Below are 12048 nucleotides of genomic sequence, written 5' to 3'. Positions count from 1 at the left end.
GGGGAGTAGGGAAATAGGGGAAATAGCCCTTACTCGGTTTATAGCCCTACACAGGAGCACCCCCCACAGGAAGTCTGCGAAAAGGCTGTACAAAACCAAGGACCCCTCCCAGTGTGACCTCTACGAAATTATGAAGATACAATGCACAGGTGCCTCCCACAAAAGGGATACTAGCTCTGCCTTTACATCCTGCCTGAAACCTGTCCCTGAGTTAACTCTCCTTGGTCCTGATAATGTGTCAAGGCCCTGAATACCGAGCATGATGTGACAAACTCCCTCACGGCTTTGAGCTCCCCACCTGTAGCAGCAGAGTTGGGCTTGGGTCCCAGAGAAACACTCCTGAGGTCCCAAGATCTCTCCAGCCCACATCGGGATAACTGTACCCTTATGGGCCTAAAGAGGCAACTGGCTGCTGCCTAGTCTCTTTAACAAGTACTCTACCCCTGACGGCACCACCATGAGATCATGGGCAAGATCCCAGGTTTAAGGTCAGGGGCTCAGCCTCATCTCAGCACTTCCTCTGGCTCTAAGGAAATCCCCACATGTAGCAGCAGAGTTGGGCTTGGTTCTCAGATAAACACTTCTGAGGACCCAAGATCATATCCCTCCATGCTCTCTCCAGCCCACATCAGGATAACTGTACCCTTATGGGCCAAAAGAGGCAATGGCTGCTGCCTAGTTTCTTTAACAAGTACTCTACCCCTGACGGCACCACCATGAGATCATGGGCAGGATCCCAGGCTCAAGGTCAGGGGTTCAGCCTCATCTCAGCATTTCCTCTCGCTCATAAGAATGTTCCCAATGGCCTCCAATAAGCTCCTGAATACAGGACAACCTCTCCTACCATGCAGAACATAGGGGGCCTTCTATAAGATTTCAAAAGGCTCACAAAGTTGAGAGCAACCAACACAGAGTTTCTACCCTCCATCCCATCCAGGGACTTGCTGGTGTCATCTAATGAGAAAATCGTAAAACTGCAGAGAGCTGAAGTCACTGAGGGCCTGGGGAGCCTTGCTCCTGGCTTTTATGTTCTCTAGAGTCTCAGACCCCACATACTGCTGACATCACAACATAGATCTATCTACCGATCTATAGTAGCCCCAAAATGACACACTTTGGGTCAAGGTCAGAGTCTTGGCTCCAAGAATTCCATTTTCTCCTTGGTAGGCTACTCACAGAAGTCCCTTGCCCAAAGTGGCAGGCTGACTACTTTTCTACTAACTTGCCTTCCTAGCTCCTAAAGGGCGTCGTAAGGAGAGGTCAGTTTTGAGTCAGGGTCCTTGGTTCAAGCACCCCCTAGCCCCCATGACACTCTGCTTGGCATTCCTAAGAAGGGTCCATGACCCTGAGGTGGGACTGGGGTAATGAATGGGGAGAAGAAACACACCAGTCCTGTACCCACAAAGCTGGGCCTGAAAAACAAAATTCTGCTCTGGGAGCAATGGATGAACAGATGGCCCTTCCCTGCTGCTGCCAGGGGACACGAGGCCTTCCATGGCAAGTGTGATAAATGGTGAAAAACAGAACTCCTCAGTGGGCCAGCGGCCTGAGAGGCTGCCAATGATGTTGATCCCAGAGGAGGGTGCACTGGGCCACACAGCCCATACATACACAAACTATGAAGAACCAATAAAGGCCCGCTGACCTGCCAATCGACCCAGCAGGGGCTTCGTCCCCATTTACAGGAGAAGGCGGCAGCCCAGACTGTAAAGAGAACCAGTGACGCGCTGAAACAGTAGGTTATCAGGTTATCATGGAGCCACTTATAAAGAGAGATTGAAAAGCACAACACAAACCTTTTTACTCCTGGGGAAGAGAAAAGCAAAGAAAGAAATTGGTGTGAAAGTTCCTGCTAGGTGCTGATGACATCACTTCCACCACAGGAAAGGTGAAAACCAGAGACCAGGCCCTGGCTGCAGACTCCACCCACTGAGGAGGTGCCCCCACCTCCCAGCTTCAGACCCCATCCAGAGAGTTCTGACAGCAATCAGGAACAAAGAAGAGCACAAGGCCCTCCCTTGGCCATCCTGCTTGTCCCCTCCCTTGCCTTCGTCCTGCCCTTATAAGATGTCCCTGCGGGCTCCGGGACAGCATAGCAACTCCAGAGCCAGAGCCAGCACACTCTCCAGCTACTCACCAGCAGGGCAAGGTTTGCCATTCCCTCCTACAAGGGCAATGGGGTCCCAACACAGGACCCCGAGCCAAGAGTTTTACCAGCTCCTAACCAGGCTGGAGCAGAGGCAGAAGATCCCTGCATGAGTGGGTAACCGGGGCTGGCCCCATAGTAAGAAAGGGAAAGGTGACAGAGAAACCGTCACCTACCCCCCAAATGCCCCTACCCACCTTGAGCCCTGCCGCTAGGCTCAGGGGACCACGTGTTATGGCCATCAGACATGATCTGAGATGTGAACAGCGAGCTTCATCCGGACTTTCATCGACCTCTGTGAGCTCAGGGAGCAGCATGACCATCCTGACACCACGAGAGACACGAGGTGCACAGGTAGGAAGATGGAGGTGGGGGTGGCAAGGAAGGGAACAGGGAGAGGAGAGTGACGGTGGAAAGGGGTGGGAAAGGGAAGGCTGGGGCCCGGGTCCTCCTTGTCCCACTCTCAAATCTTTTCACAGATTCCCATTCAGGGCATTCCTGTGTGCCTGGGCTGGCTGCCATAGCTGGTTAATGAAGTTAGTAATGGTAGCGTCATGGAGATGGAGATGGGTCCCATATGCATGCAATGACCTGAGTTACTGGGGTACACAAGAAGGATCTCTATGCCATCTGCTCTTCGTGCTATTGAAGTGTCTATGGGCACCCAGTCTGGGCAGGGTGTCACAGAGGAACGAGGTGCTTTCCGACAGTCCTTAGGGGATCCAGAGTTTGAAGTAATGAGGTGAGACGTCTCCAAAAGGGCTCAAGGAGATAGTAAGAGGCCGCCTGTAAGGGACCTCAGCCTCCTGGTCATAAAAAAATAATCCTGGATAGAGGCAGAGGCCCCTCAAGGAGACCCTGTTCTGGGAGCCCTGGTTAGGCTCAGCCCTGCTCTGTCTCAGCCCTGCCCGCTCCACCCCACCCACCCACTTCCTGGAAACAAAGACACCATCTCTCTGGGATCCACCCCTTTGTCCTGTGAGCTGGGTCCCCTCAGAGAGCTTCCAGGAGAGAACAGCTCCTGGAATCCCAGTGGGAGAAGCCCCAGGGTAGGCCTAGGATCGACCTCTGACCTGTCTACCCTTGGCCACAGAGTCAGAGGGTGACCCTTGGCCCAGCCCCAGGGAATGTCCCACAAGGGATATAGCCTCCGCCTCCAAGAAGGACCTCAGAGATGGCCCAGCCCCAGGCATTCCCCTCCAGGAACTTGGAGAGCTGTGGGGAGAAGAGAGAATGCATGCCAGGAAACAGCAAGCTGAAGACGCATCCCTGTGCAGCCCAAGGCGCAGAGGAGGGTCTGGACGCCACACGCGGTTGAAGGGGGTGAAGAAAGGCATCATATAGGAGCTGAATGGCTGTGCAATCAACTCCTGCATGACGCCGTTCCCACCCCCCAACTTCTGACTACGATGAGACCCTCCTCCTTCTCCTCCTCCTCCTGAAAAGAAGCAAGGCAAGCCAGATAACAGGTAGGACAGTGGTTAGAGAAAGGACAGCAAGGGGCAGCCAGCCCTAGGCAACGTGGAACTCTCTACCCTCACTGTTGGACCTGACCTCTTATGAATTCTGGATGCAATACAGGTGATGCAGAGAGGGGAGAGGGAGGTGGTGGGGAGGGAAGAGGGAGGGAAGGATGTCTGTTGCCACAGGTGTGCCAAGTATGCTGCTGAGGTCCATTCTGCCCAGCCACAGCCCTTCCCAGGTGCGGGTCCGGCGGGCACCTCCGGAGACCTAGAAGGGACTCATGGGATCCAGCAGGAGCTTGTACAGCCCCCAACGGGACCCCAAAGACAAGGTGAGAATAAAGAGCTGCTCAGGGCACTAAGGGGACAAGCTGCAGGCACAGCTAAGGGCACCCTGGATCCTTTGAGGGTGAGAGAAATGTTCTCAGATCAGGTTTCATGACACACTTCTACAAATAAGTAAAAACACAAACTGCTTTCTCTTGCCCGTAAATAAAAACACAAACTGCTTTTTCTTGCCTGTTTGTTTTTAAAACAGGGTCTTGTTGTATAACCCAGAGTGACCTTGAATCCTCCAAATTCCTGCCTCTGCTTTCCAGGTGTTGGAATGACTGACAGGCCTGTGACACCATGTCCAGCTTGAATGACACATCTGCATCAAGGTTCAATATTAATAAAGTACAACAAAGAAACAGTTTTCCTGTCCGAGTGTTCTTTGTCAACCTCCACGCCCACCTTCCCCACCGCCAGCCTTGCCCCCACCTCCCCACATACTCTGCCCGTCTCAGCATAGGAGCAACCAACAGTTATTTCTAAATAATGGAATAATGCTACCAAATATTTTTGGGAAAGCATGTGAAAGGAAAGTAAGGATGGGAGGTCAAAAGACAGGTCCAGGGAGTGTTCAGGGTGACACAAACAAAGAGGGACACAGTGTGACTCAGGGGGAGAGAAGAGCTGCCTGTGACATGTACATAGTTACAGGTTCATGCAGCCTGACGTTGTGGTAAGAGAGGCAGAGAGGGGAGGGGGTGGAAAGAGTCGACGGAACATGGGACACAAGAGGGGCTCCACGGTGCATAGGGGACACAGTTTCCTGACATACGGGAAGAAGATCTGTAAGCAACACGTGAAGGGGGCAGTCTATATGGCTCCTGAGAGGCAGGAGGATCTCAGAGGGACATACGCAGGAGGGGCTCCGTGACACACAGCAGAGATCAGGATTTCACGTGCCCATGAAAAGGGGGGAGAGGACTGAGTCTGCACAGGATGCATGTACAGGAGGGTGTCCATGACATACTGGGGAGGTTGAGGGATTAAATGTGGCTTGGGGAGGGGTGTATGGCAGGGAGGAGTGGACCGGTGACTCATGTTGGGGAAGGAATCCATAATGCATGAGAGAAAAAAAAGATAGGAATCTGATGTATAGGGGAGGGGGTGACATGATACATAAGAGAGAGGAGGGGCTTAGTATGACTTCATTACAGGAGGGGCTCCAGAACCCCTGAGAGAGAGGAAGGGTTCCATGAGGCACATATAAAGGAGGGATTCTTTGATACAGAAAAAGGGGAAGTTGAATACGACACTTGTAAAGGAAAGTGTCCATGACACAGGGGACAAAAGTGCTAAATGAGACACGTATACGTTATGTTACTTTGTGACATGGAGGAGATGAATGTCATGTGAGTTACACAGCCCCATGAGGCATGGCAGGGGTTGAAGGTCTCAGTGTGATACCTGCAGAGGTGGGCTCCATGAAATAGGGGTGTGTTCCATGAGGAGGCGGGGCATCGAAACATGGAGAGGAGTTCCATGTGACACATCAGGACCACTAAAGGCATGTGGTCTATGTGGCCCATCACTTGCAGGGACTCATTCGATATGAGTGAAAGGGGGGCTCTGATTCTTGCGTGTAACGGAGGGGCCTAATGTGAATGGGGGTTAAGCAAGGCGAGGTGCAAGGGGTCCCCCGTGACACAGAGGACAAACTTCTTTTGACAACTTTGGAAGAACCTGGTGTGACACCAGTTCTGTATAACACATGACTGAAGGAGTACTGACGGTGGCATGGGCTGGGAAGAGACTCACAGTGGCATGCATGAGGACCCCATGAGGCAGACAGCTGTACTGCATGGTGAAAGACGTTCTGCCTGTACCAATAAGTCAGTACGACCTAGGAGGGGGTTAGAAGCACGCTGCACAGGTGTGCAGGTGTGTGTCATGTCACATGGGTGGACACTACACTACACAGCAGGGAAGGACACTGGGAGGGTATGGAAGGCACTAGTGAGGCCAGGTTAAGCACGACACGGGATCGGGAGAGGAACTCTGCCAGATACGGATGAGGCTAGGCTAAGAAGGACACACATCAGAAGAGGTGTGTATGGGACATACTGATGGGGCTAGGGGGAAAGTCTAAGGTGTCAGGGGCTAGGCTAAGCCTGACACATGTTGTGGAGCGGTCCACTACAGGACACCCAGGAGAGGCTAGGCGGGAAACATGACACATGTTAAACATGAAACATGTCATTCTATAGGACATATAGATGGGGCTCGGCTGCCACGGGGAGAGGCGCTCTATAGAACATGTGGGCAGGACTGGGCTAAATATGACACATGCTGAGGAGTGGTGCTCTCATAGGACACATGGGTGGGGCTCAGCTAAACCCATTATGTGGAGAGGCTTTCTACAGGACACATAGATGGGTCTATGCTTGACATGACACAGGATGGAAAACAGTGTTCTGTGTGAGACATGGGTGGGGTTAGGCTAAGCATGACGTATATGGACAGAAGTATTCTACAGGACACATGGGCGGGGCTAGACTGAGCATTACATATATGGAGAGAGGTGTGCTACAGGATATGTGGGCGGGGCTAGGCTAAGAGCGGCCCATGATGGGAAGAGAAGAAAAACTCAGAGTGATGGCAGCATGAATACATGAACACAAAGGATCTTGGGGGTAGAGAACTGGGGGAGGGGTCAAATCTAGATGAACTGGATAGGGCTAATGGGACAAACAGCTCTGTTCCTGGTGAAAATATGGAGGAGAAACTTACTTCGACCCAGGGTAGAAGGTGGAGCTGAATGTGAGACTCAACTGTGACTCATGACCCCACTCATGATTCATGGGTGGTAGGAGAGAGACTGTGTGTGTGACACGGGTATAGAAAGTTCTGTTCTGACATATCCTGGGGTCTAGGGAAAGAGATACAACTGTCTGTGGGAGGGTAAGGAGCGCTGAGCGTTACTGGTGAGAAAGGGACTTAGAACGACACAAAGGAGGAATGAGGAACCCTGGGACACAAGGAAAGACATTAAGAAGACACACAGAGATCAGTTTGATAGCTAGGTGGCAGGCAGGTTCCTGTGGGAAACACAAGCAGGTAGGAAAGCAACATGGGAGTGGAGCCCAGTGTTCAGGTGTATGTGACACACAGGCAGAAGAAGTTTCCCTGGGACACCGGGCTAGGCACAGAGCTACACATGACACGTGTCCGGAGAGACACGTGCTCTTCATGACACATTTCTAGAAAGCGGGTTCCCTGATACCTGGAGGAGTGGGGAGGGGTCCAGCAGGAGGTAGGGACTGAGCGTGACAGGTGACTGAAGGGGAGAGGAAAAAGGTCCAGCGTGTCACAGAGAAAGGGGGTGTCGTGTAGTACAGGAGTGGAGAGACAGGAGCAAAGACTCTGTGTGTCAGGAGAAGGGGGGTCTTAGATGGAAAGGGGGTGTGGCATGACACATGAGTGGAGAAGGGGTGATGTGACTGACATATGACAATGAAGTGGGTGTGATACCTGGACCTAAGTGCAGGGGGGTTGGTGTGAAACCCCAAAGGGGGGATAATGCTAGTCATGAGCGTCAGGTCAGGGTGACCTGTGAGCAGGAAAGTTAGCGTGTGGGCTGTGCTCTAGGAAGACATGAGGGGTGGGCTTCAACCACATTAAAGAGAGTGGAGGAGACGTGCAATGGGACAGGGGAGGGAGGGGAGAAAGGTTGACGAGGGCTCTGTGTGACTGTGGAATCCATGACTCAGTGGCCGTGTAACTGAGGAGGGGGACTCCAGGTGACACAAGTGGAGGAAAGACAGTAGCCCAGGAGCAGTCTACATGAGTGCGAACATACAAAGGGGGCTTGGCATGAGACAGAGGGATTCGGGTGATAACTGGGCGGGGCAGGGTTGATTTTGGTAGGAGGAAGCCTGTGATATGTGACCAGATACTGGACCTAGGGTAACCTGGAGGTGACAGAGTGTGACAGACACAGGGGGAATGAGCATCACACATGGGTAGGAGGGACTGAATGTGATCTGTGAGTGTGAAAACTTCACAGGGTGACTTCTCTTCAGGAGACTCATTCTGGGAGACTCAGGCAGAGGAGTGGGACACAGGTATGAGGAGAGGTGGGGGCTTAGGGTGACATACGCTGGTGGGGTTCGTATGACTTAAGAGCTGAGGAATGAGTGACTGCGGTGCTCTGGCTGAAAGGAGGCATGGAGGCCACCTCATCCCCTAGGCTCCGCAGCATCAACCTGCCCGACCCAATTCCAGGTATGAATCTAAGAAAACATTCAAGGAAATGACCTGCAAAGTATACACAACTTAACCCCAACAGTACATTCTTGAGAACCCGGAACAGCCCCTGAAGACCACACAGTACCCCAATGTTAAGTACATGCCAAACCCTAAAGGAACCTCTAAAACATGTAAGCCCACCCTCCTAAGAAAATTGACAGGTTTCTCAGACCCAGGAACTTCCAAAGCAGATGTTTAATAACACATGGCAAAGGAACAGAGATTAATAACAGCAGACAGAGCCATCCCCATTCCCCCTGGAGCCGCAAAGTGCATAGGTAATAGCCCAGCGAAAAACCCCCAACCAAGCAGACACACGCAAGAGTGCTGACTCAGAGACAAGGGTGCAGACTGAAAGGAAACAAGGCTGCTGGGGGACAGGAACCTGGGAGGGTATTGGCTCTAACGGCCTGAGCACCTGGCACCACTTCTGGGACAGGACACCCATGAGAAACAAAGAGGGGACACAGACCTCTCTTTGCAGATTCTTTTGGCAATACCTAGGCAGAATCCGTATTCATGACCCCTCCCTGCTCCTCTGTCCCCAAGCAGCCTTGACACAGGCTCTCTTGCCATCCAGCGGCTTGCATGTGTTTCCCAGAGGTGTGGACTCCCAAGGGCAACGTCCATCTACATGATGCCTGGCACAGGGCCTGGCACACAGTAGACCTTCACCGAATGTGCAAACGAATGAATGAAAGCCTACCATGTACAAGGCCCTGGCGGCCAGAATGAGCCCAGAAGTGAGGATGATGGAGGTGAGGTAGGTGATGGAGGCCGGACTGGCCAGGTGAGATGCTGCATCCAGGATGATGACAGGTGCCAGTTAGAAGTGGTGAAAGTCATGATGGTGACAGACATGCATGGGATAGACCCCCCAAAACAGAACAGGCAAGAGGAAAAAGACAGGACACAAGGCTGACCCTGGAAACCTCTCTCAGGGAGGGTCAGTGTGGGCCACCTGCCCAGCTTGATACCCCACCATTCAAAACCACAGACCATTATCCCTGTGTGATGTTCGGAGAATTTCTGAGCTTGGGTGTCCTACCAGGTAGGAACAGCATATGCCCCTGAGCAGGGCCTGGTAAGCAGATTCTCTTCCCAGATGCCCATAGGGAATTCTGAGGGCCATCGCTCCTCCTCCCCAAGCCTATCTTAAAAGTAATTATTGTGTATATGAGAGTGTGGGTACACAGTATGGAGGTCAGAGGACAACTTTCCTGAGAACCTTCTCTTTCCTTCAGCAGAGATGGGGATAGAACTCAGGTCATCAGGCTTGCAGAGCAAAGACTTTTACCTATTAAGCCTCTCACCCATCTACTAAATCTTACTGACTTTTCTTTCAAATTTTTGCACTTTTAAACTGGCCACCAAACTTTCATTGCAAGTAGAAAAGCTAGCAAGCAATAAAGTGCCCTCCAATATACTGTTGAACAGATTTGTGACTGGCTTGCCAGGACTTTCCAGCAACATCCAAGTTTGTCTGTCCATGCTAAACCTCACTGGCATGTCACCCAGTGCTTTCTCAGAAAAACTCCGATGCCATCAGTTCAAATTATGGTACTCTTAGTCATCATGAAAACAATAGTTTCTGAATCTCATTACCTGCACACTGAGGAGTGCAGGAGACATACCTGGACCCCAGTGGGTCATGTCACATCTCGGTGGACCTTCAGGATAAGGCTGCTTGTGACCAAGATGCTGCTTGAAGACATGATGCAGCAGGTGCCCTCTGGAAAGCTCATCCAGTCCCAATGTCCCCAGGCCAGCACCACAGGGTGACAGATACCCCGGGCAGCGGCTGGGGAGGTTGGCATAAGGAGGTGGACCCATGCTTGTCCAGCCAGCTGTCCCAGAAACTGGAGGGGGGGTCAGGGGCTGGGGAGTTGATTAGATCCCCAAGCAAGGGGGCAGGAGCTGGAGGATAGACAAGGTGGACCTCTCCACACAAGAAGGAGAAGCCAATGGAAGGGGCTGTTGGCAGGTCAGAAGAGGAAGCACTCTGGACTCATGCATGCTATGAAGCACTGCCTCAGACATATGGCCAGGAGGAAGTGGGAGGGGGACTGGGAACATTGAGGTGGTAGGAACTGACCACCACTCTTACCCCTGTAGCCCTGTAATGGCAGTAGCCACACAGATAGGCTGATGGGCAAAGCAAGGAGGTGGGGGGCGAGGGCTGGGGCAAAAGTGCATGCACCTAGGGCATGTGGGATTTGGGGAAAATCCACTCAGTCTCTTCTCATTTCCAGACACTCACCACCATCCAGTGTACAAACACACACATACTCACAAGTGCACACTCCGGAAGGCACATAAGCTAACATGCATATATGCATATACACAGGACTCACACAGACTAGGGCCCCTGCATGCTGAGGGCCCTGATGGGAGTTCAGTGCCCACCCAATCCCACCACATGGACCAGTGTATGTGAGCTTATTTATGCCCTGCCAGTCAGACTCCACCCATTACTGTGGATGCCCAAGAGCTGGGTAAACAGATGGTGGGCTCAGCCCTTAGCTAAGGCTCTCAGGGAGCAAAAGCTCCAGAAGTGGTGCTTTCATAGGTTGCATGAGCACGGGGTTGTGTGAGCCATAAGGCCCAGAATTTTGAAGGGACCATAATTGACTCTAAGTAGAGGGAGGCTAGGGAGAAATTCTGATGTTCAAATCAGTAGGGAGTTTGTCCCTAGCTCTTGGGAAAAGGATCCCAATCATGTAGAACCACCTGGAAATGTATGCTTTGGCCCTGACATGTTTTTAGAGCCCAGGGTCTCTATCTATGATGCACAGACACACACAAACACACACACACACAAAGACACACACACACACACACACACACCTCCACTCATACTTTCTACCATCAGCCAACACCATGCAAACAATAAAGTGCTTTTTAAAGTGCAGGTATATAGACAATAATCTGTGATAACAGCACCTCCCTCCCCCACCCATCAACCCCTCCACGCCCAGGCTCCCTGACCAGACTTGTCGACTTCTTCCTATCTGGTGGATCTATCTTACTCCCTAGTCACCCTCCAGTCACCTTGTACTCAGTAGGAATTAATACCTGCCAGATTGAACTTAGTTAGCATCAAATTCCAACACATTTGCCCAAGATCATTCACTGTCTATTGGGTAGGGGGTCCTGGAACTTAAGAGAGCCAGCTGTGAAACCTTGAGGTGTCTAGGATGATACCACCAGAGCATGACCCCAACCAGTGTCATCTTACAATACGTAGGGACCTCCCTCCTTTGTTGAATTTAGTCTGTCTTATATTGGCTCTCCCCTCCGTCCAATGGGCCACTAGTGGTAGCAGGCACTATAAGAGGCTTTCTAGAAGTCTGTATCAGAATTCCACATCACCAAATAGAACACTGTGTGGGAGAGATGGGTGGGTCCAACGTACCTTGCAAGAACGGGAGGAGGGACCATCAAAAGCATCTACAATGAAAAGCAGGCATGTGAAAACTTAAGAATACTGCGCAAAGCTCCTCAACGCCTGCCTGCCCGCCCTGCCACACTCCAGCTCAGCCTCCATTATGTCAGCTGCCAGTGAGGACAAGAGGAAAATTACAGTCATCTGGAGAAAACTGTGACCCAAGCATCTCCAAGCCACAAGCTCTCCACACTGAGCTCGGAATATTAGAGAACTCAGCTCCTCCTAAGAGGGTCAGAGACTATGATTTTCCTCTCCTGGAGTCATCAATCCATCTCCCTGCCTCTTCTCTCTTTTGTCCAGCAGCTATCACTCATCAAGTTCAGTCATCTGGACCACACCACTTGACACTGAATGCTATGAGTTACAGAACCAGGTGGATAGAGAGAAGACAGACAGGACCTGCAGCAGCCTGG

The 12048-nt window shown here is 51.8% G+C and overlaps 1 long non-coding RNA gene across 1 annotated transcript in view; it reads right to left on the bottom strand.

The window, feature by feature from the left end:
• Nucleotides 1–295: 295 nt before the first annotated feature.
• LOC110551782 (uncharacterized) overlaps nt 296–12048 on the bottom strand; it is a 47969-nt gene continuing 36216 nt past the window's right edge. Inside the window, exon 7 of the long non-coding RNA XR_009593131.1 lies at nt 296–11637. This is a non-coding gene — a long non-coding RNA (uncharacterized LOC110551782). The remainder of the gene's footprint in view (nt 11638–12048) is intronic.

Source organism: Meriones unguiculatus, chromosome 7 (genome assembly GCF_030254825.1).
Source record: "Meriones unguiculatus strain TT.TT164.6M chromosome 7, Bangor_MerUng_6.1, whole genome shotgun sequence".
NCBI classification, from domain to species: Eukaryota; Metazoa; Chordata; class Mammalia; order Rodentia; family Muridae; genus Meriones; species Meriones unguiculatus.
The sequence above is the reverse complement of the archived record's forward strand: the minus strand, read 5'-3'. Positions and strand labels throughout refer to the sequence as shown.